Here is a 6,000-nt window from a genome sequence, read left to right as displayed (position 1 = left end):
GAAGGATGCAAAGTTTTTAATGTAATTGAAGGTATTGATATCATGTTCTTTGATCACTTCTGGGTTTTATAAACTCTTCTCTCCAACATTTTGTCTAGTAATGGGTAGCTTCTCTTTTTTTTTTCTGTGGAAGTCTTTGATCTACTGGGATTTATGTTGATGTCAGGAGTGAAACAGGAGCTCAGCCCGATTTATATTCATTATGCCACATGGTGACAAAGCATCCCAACGTCATGAGTAATCATACACTAATATGTACGCTTTTAGATGCTTTTTAAAATAACGAAAGAAAATCTACTTCCATCCTCTCTAATATATCAGAGATCATCAAGAAGTTCATTTATAAATGTTTTATAAAAACTTTACACGGGTCAGCAGATGCTGTAGAAGGTAAGGCACCTGGATCCCACATGACTGTGCATTTCTAGTCTTGGATATGGCAGCTTAAAGAATATACTGTGTGTGTGTGTGTGTGTGTGTGTGTGTGTGTGCCCAAAATCCTGTCAGGAGAGTGGAGAAGGAATTGCAGCTTAGCCACTCCCCGACCAGAGTGCGTTTTCTCACTCCCCCCCTCTCTCGCAAGTGCATGTGCTCTATACCAACCTAAAGACAATGAAACAAAACACAAACTGTACAGTAATTTAAAAAAAAATTGTACTAAAATAAACATACCTGAATCCCATTTTCCATGAACTTTTTTGAGGTTTTCTCATACTTTTTTGTCTGTTTTTCTTATTTTCTGAATTGTTTCCATTGCACTATGTCCTTGAGGAATTTGCTGGCACGATTGTATCTAAATGCACTGGATAGAAATCAAGTTTCTATCTGTGACCTCTTTTCCTTATTTTCCTGCCAACTGAAAAGGAAAGGGCAAGGGTAAGAGTGTAAAGCTATCCTCATTTCTCTCCACAATGGCAGTTAATTCAATGCAAACTCCCACGTTCATAATACAAAAGCCCTATAGTTTCTTTTGTTTTTATAATAGCTTGTGTGCACATGTACATGTGTACACATGCACATGTGTGCATGCACACATGGTGGTGTGTGTGTATGAGAAAGAGAGGGAGAAAAGGAGAGAGAGTAGACCCCTTCAACAGGGTCTTATTACACTGTGATCCCTTTTCCCCAGCATTCTGGCTCCTCAGGCTCTTGGGTACCTGCAAACAAGCACCCTGTGTGTTCGCAGGACTACCTGAGACTCTGAACCTTCAGTTGGCCCTGTGGCTTCCAGCCTTGCAAGGTGCCTGTATTACCGTTGTGCCACAGAGGTTGGGATTCAAGCTTCTACAGTTTTTGTATGAAGAAAACTTGAGGGACCAGCAGTTGGCGTAATGGCTATATCACTGGACTCCATGTAGTCGACCGCGGTTTGAGTCCTGGACCCAGTGGCTTAAACTCACGCAGGGTACATGTGCGTGCATGCCCAAGATCCCGAGAGGAGAATGGAAGAGAAGGGATTGTGGTGTGGCCATCCCCCCTGGGGGGTGATTTCTCGCTTTCTGTCTCTCTGTCTCTCTCTGTCTTTCTGGCGAGTGCACGTGCCCTATGGCAAAAAAACCTCTCCAAAAAAAAGAAAAAAGAAGAAGAGGAAGAAGAAAGCTTGATAAGTACCTCAGGTATAATGAACTTTTTTGTTATTCACATTTGAAGTTCTAATGAATCAATGAGGTTTTGTAACTCTAATAGCTAATATACTTATGGAGTGCCAGGAACTTTGGTGAAAAGTGTTTGCAGGGATTATTTTTTAAATTTTCTCATCATAGAAGAAACTGAGATATGAAGAGTAACTTGTCTGAATCCATGTAGTTATTAAGTGGTAGAACATGGGTTTGAACTTGGGTAGACCTCAGGAGAGCCTGTATTGTCAAATTCACAGCATGTGCCTCTTCAATTTAAAACAACAGTCATAAATAAAACCCTTGGGACAAGCAGGTCACGTGGTGGTTAATGTGCTGCACTCCCACATGGCCGACGACAGTTTGAATCCCGGACCTGGTGACTAGCTTTCTCACTTTCTCTCTCCCTTTCTCTCTCTCTCTCTGGTGAGCCCTATAGCAAATTAAAATAATAATCAATAACATTAAAATAAATTATTCTTTTTTAAAAAGTAACAGCTCTGCCTGCTCTACTTTTTAAGAATTTCTATTTTTTCACAAGCAAATAGCCCAGTTTGTTGTGTTTTATTTTATATGATGTTTTTGTTTTTGTTTTAATGAGAGAGAAGGAGAAGGACACAGGTATTTTGACAGTCTCGCCGCGTTAAGTGATCCTCCTGCCTCAGCCTTCCAGTCACTCACTGCAGGCGTGCACCATCATGCCTAACCTGTCTTGTTGGTCTGGGAGCTGAATCTGGGCCTCTTAAGTGGCTTCATCCAGTCTCATATGTCAGCACTCTATCACTTGCCCCATGATATCTGGGCAGTATGATGAGTTTTTTTGTTTGTTTGTTTTTAATTTACCTGGTTTTCCAGGAGGCTTTGAGGCTTTTCAAATGTCATGGACTCTTCTTCCTAATTTGCTTCTGAATGTAATTTCTTTTGTAAAATTTATCATATTATGTGTCAATTTCAGTCTTTCCTCTGCTCCTGATAGTTACTACCCTTGAACAGGTGTGTCATTTCTCAGAGCTTTACTTTTCTTATCCATATAATGGGGTAACAATAGTTACCTCTCAGGGAGTCAGGAGGAAGAATCAAAATGATGCCATTAAACTCTATGAAAGTGCCCCAGATATGGTTATTATTATTTTGTTTGAAAGCACATGAAAAACATAAGAAGAAACCTACTTTATTATAAAACATAGTTAAACCATAACATTTGAAAAAAAAAAATGTCAGAGGTCGTGTGCCCTTGCCAGAGAGAGACGGAGGGACAGACGGAGAGAGGGGGAAAATACCTGACAGTGGGGCACAGACATGTCCCAGCCCTTTGTTATTTCTCCATCCTGTCAGGATTGGGGGCACACACTCACATGTGCGTGGTGTGCTTTTCAAGTCACTAGGGTGGGACTCAAACTGCGATCGAACATGTATGATCTGGCTCCCTTAATCACTAGACTACAGTGGGGCAAACCCTAAATGATAACTTTCTAAATTTTTTTTTATTGAGCCAGCAGGTGGCGTAGTGGTTAAAATGCTGGACTCCCATGCTGCCAATTGTGGTTCAAGTCCTGGACTCAGCAGCTTGAAACTCACGCGGGGCACATGTGGGTGCATGCCCAAAATCTGAAAAGGAGAATGTAAGAGAAGGGATTGTAGCATGGCCAACTCCCCCCAACCCGGCCCCCATAAGGAGTGATTTCTTGCTTTCTGCCTCTCTGGCAAGCATGTGTGCCCTATAACAGAAATCTCTTAAAACAAAACAAAACAACCAAACCAAACAAAAAAACACTCATTTACTTCTAATTTTAATTTTTTTAGAGAACAGGTGACTTCCAATATTGAATATTCATCTGCAGCCTTTGTGTGTGTGTGTGTGTGTGTGTGGATATAAGGTAGTGTTTTTTGTTGTTGTTGTTGTTTGTTTTGAGACCTGGACATGTGAATTTATTTATCAGTGGAAGAGTAATGATTGAAGATCCAGGTGCAGATTTTTCACTTCCAAAAGTGAAGTGTCAGAGGCATGAGAGTGATTTGTGTCTTTACAGGTCATTTTTTTTTTTTTGAGTGGATCCATCAGACTTACTTATGCATTAATTAATTCCTTCATGTGTCCAAAGTGTCTACATCCTAGTGCCCAGTGCTCTGCAGAGACCAGTAAGCTGAGTCCCTGCCTATGACCTCAAAGATCCCATCCAATGAAGCCATAGCTCAGATCATTTGTAGGAAAATAAAGCTACTATTTCTCCATAGTTGCAATATACTCCTGGTGTGTTTCTTGAATCTGAAGTAAAGGACTGCTTTTATGTCTATAGAAATGATCAAAAAAGTTGCACGCATTGTAAAATGCTATGAGTGCTTATTCTGATGCCCTCTAAGACAGGAAGAAGCAGCAGTCCATCTTATAGAATAGCGTGACCATATCACGGTCCACAATGTGCCTGTTGTTCTTACTGCTTCTGGAAACTGCTATTTAGGTCACCGATTATTTCTTTGTTGGCAAATTGACTGACTTTTTCTTTCTTCCTTCTCTGGTGCATTTAACTCTTGGAGGCATTCTTTTTTTTTTCTTTTCCTTTTTTTTTTTTAGATAGGAAAATGTTATGAAATAAGAAATAAAAGAGGAAGAAAGAGCAAAAGGAGGAGAAAAACAAGAGAGGCAGGGAGAGGGAGCAGAGTCTTAACTCTCTGTCCACCGCAAGGCCGGTTCTCTTACAGTCCTCCTGTCTCTGTCTTCCCCAAGCCCTTCCCAGCCAATGACTTTTCCCAAGGCTCAACATTTCACCCTCTGCTTGCTTTGTTTACACACAGAACATCACTGTCTTTGTGGTTACACTAACCATGTATATTCCTGTCACTCTCAAATTGTAAAATCTGTCTTTTCTTTCATCTCAACTGCAGTCCCACATCGCTAATACTGTTAGATCTCTTTATTTAAAATAATTATTTATTTAATTTTACTTATTATCATTATTTTTTAAAAATTTGCTACAGGGCATGTGGACTCACCAGAGAAAGTGAGAAAGCAAGCTGCCAGGTCCACTACTCAAACCGTCATCGGCCGTGTGGGCATCCAGAACCTTAACCACCACACCAGTGGTGGCCAGTACTGGCCCTGCTAGTACTGTAGATCTCTTAAACTCAACTCAAACAAACATATTGTTGTTTAGGGGGTCAGGTGGTGATGCAGTGGCAACACAACTGGATTTACATGGGAAAGGTCCTGGGTCTGAGTCCTGGGACCTCCCTCTAGGCATGCCAGGCATGCACACTTGTGGTAAGGGTGGCTGAGACTGGAGGTGGATTGTGGTGTGAAGCACTGATTGAGATGCCTCTCTCTCTTTTGGTCTTGCTTATAAAGTAAATCGGTGAACTTTCAAAAATATGTATTGTTGGTACCATCAGATGGCTTAGGACTCACCATAGGCCCTGAATCATCCTGCCTCCAAATCAAAAACACCTCCTATTGTAATTCTCTCATTTTCATTCCTTGGACATCCTAGGAGACAAGAAGTAATAATTCTCTTGTTTAACTTATAAATATCCTGCTCAAACCTGGATTTTTGTGTTGCTCACTCCCAAGTAGTAGACCACGGTTTGAGTTCTGGATCCAGTGGCTTAAAACTCATGACAGGCGTGTGTGCGTGTATTCCCCCAAATCCCAAAAGGATAATGGAGGGAAAGGGATTGTGGCACGGCCATGCCCCCAGGGGTGATTTTTCATTCTCTGTCTCTCTCTGGCGAGCGCATGCACCCTATAGCAAAAATCTCTCTCTCTCTTTCTCTCTCTCTCTCTGTGTGTGTGTGTGTGTGTGTATGTATGTGTGTGTGTATATATATATATATATATATGTGTGTGTGTGTGTGTGTGTGTGTGCGTGTATGTATGGTTGGGTAGCATTTGAAAAACGGCCAGTCAGCTCACGATATCCAGCAGCTCCTGCATGCTGAGAAGTAGGCGGCTGAGAAGGTGGCAGATGTCAGACTGCAGAAGACCCAAGGTCTGGCATCTGAAACAAGCAAAGGAGGAGGCACAGATGGAGGTGAAGCAATACCGCAGAGAAAGAGAGCAGGAATTCCAGAGCAAGCCTCTGATGGCCATCAAAACCTGTCAGCTGAGGTGGAGCAGGTGACAAGGTGCTAGGTGCATGCCCTGTAGAGCTCCCAGCAGAGAACCTGACAGCATGCCCTGGGTCAGTCTCTCAGCACCATCTGCAATGTCAGGCCTCAGGTCATCCCAACCACTGCATTGCTGCCTAGGACTCACTGCAGGTCCTGAATCATCCTGCCTGTTTCCATCCTCAGAGAAGCTCCCCAAATCAGAAACATCTCCTATTGTAATTCTCTTTTTCATTCCTTGGAAATCCTAGGAGACAGGAAGTAATAATTCTCCTGTGAAAGT

The 6,000-nt window shown here is 42.0% G+C and overlaps 1 long non-coding RNA gene across 5 annotated transcripts in view; it reads right to left on the bottom strand.

Moving 5' to 3' along the window:
• LOC102486348 (uncharacterized) overlaps window positions 1-6,000 on the bottom strand; it is a 75,399-nt gene that overhangs the window by 14,493 nt on the left and 54,906 nt on the right. For 2 of the 5 annotated variants that reach the window (XR_003548245.1, XR_003548243.1), the window contains one exon: window positions 673-856. The exons of 1 other annotated variant lie outside the window; for it this stretch is intronic. This is a non-coding gene — a long non-coding RNA (uncharacterized LOC102486348). Of the gene's footprint in view, window positions 1-672; window positions 857-5,019; window positions 5,098-5,474; window positions 5,609-6,000 lie in introns of those variants that run through there. 2 more of the 5 variants (XR_003548244.1, XR_003548247.1) reach the window with 2 other exon arrangements.

This window comes from Tupaia chinensis, unplaced genomic scaffold (assembly GCF_000334495.1).
Source record: "Tupaia chinensis unplaced genomic scaffold, TupChi_1.0 Scaffold148698_1, whole genome shotgun sequence".
Taxonomy (NCBI): Eukaryota; Metazoa; Chordata; class Mammalia; order Scandentia; family Tupaiidae; genus Tupaia; species Tupaia belangeri.
Note: the sequence above shows the minus strand (reverse complement) of the source record. Positions and strands in the feature narration are given on the sequence as shown.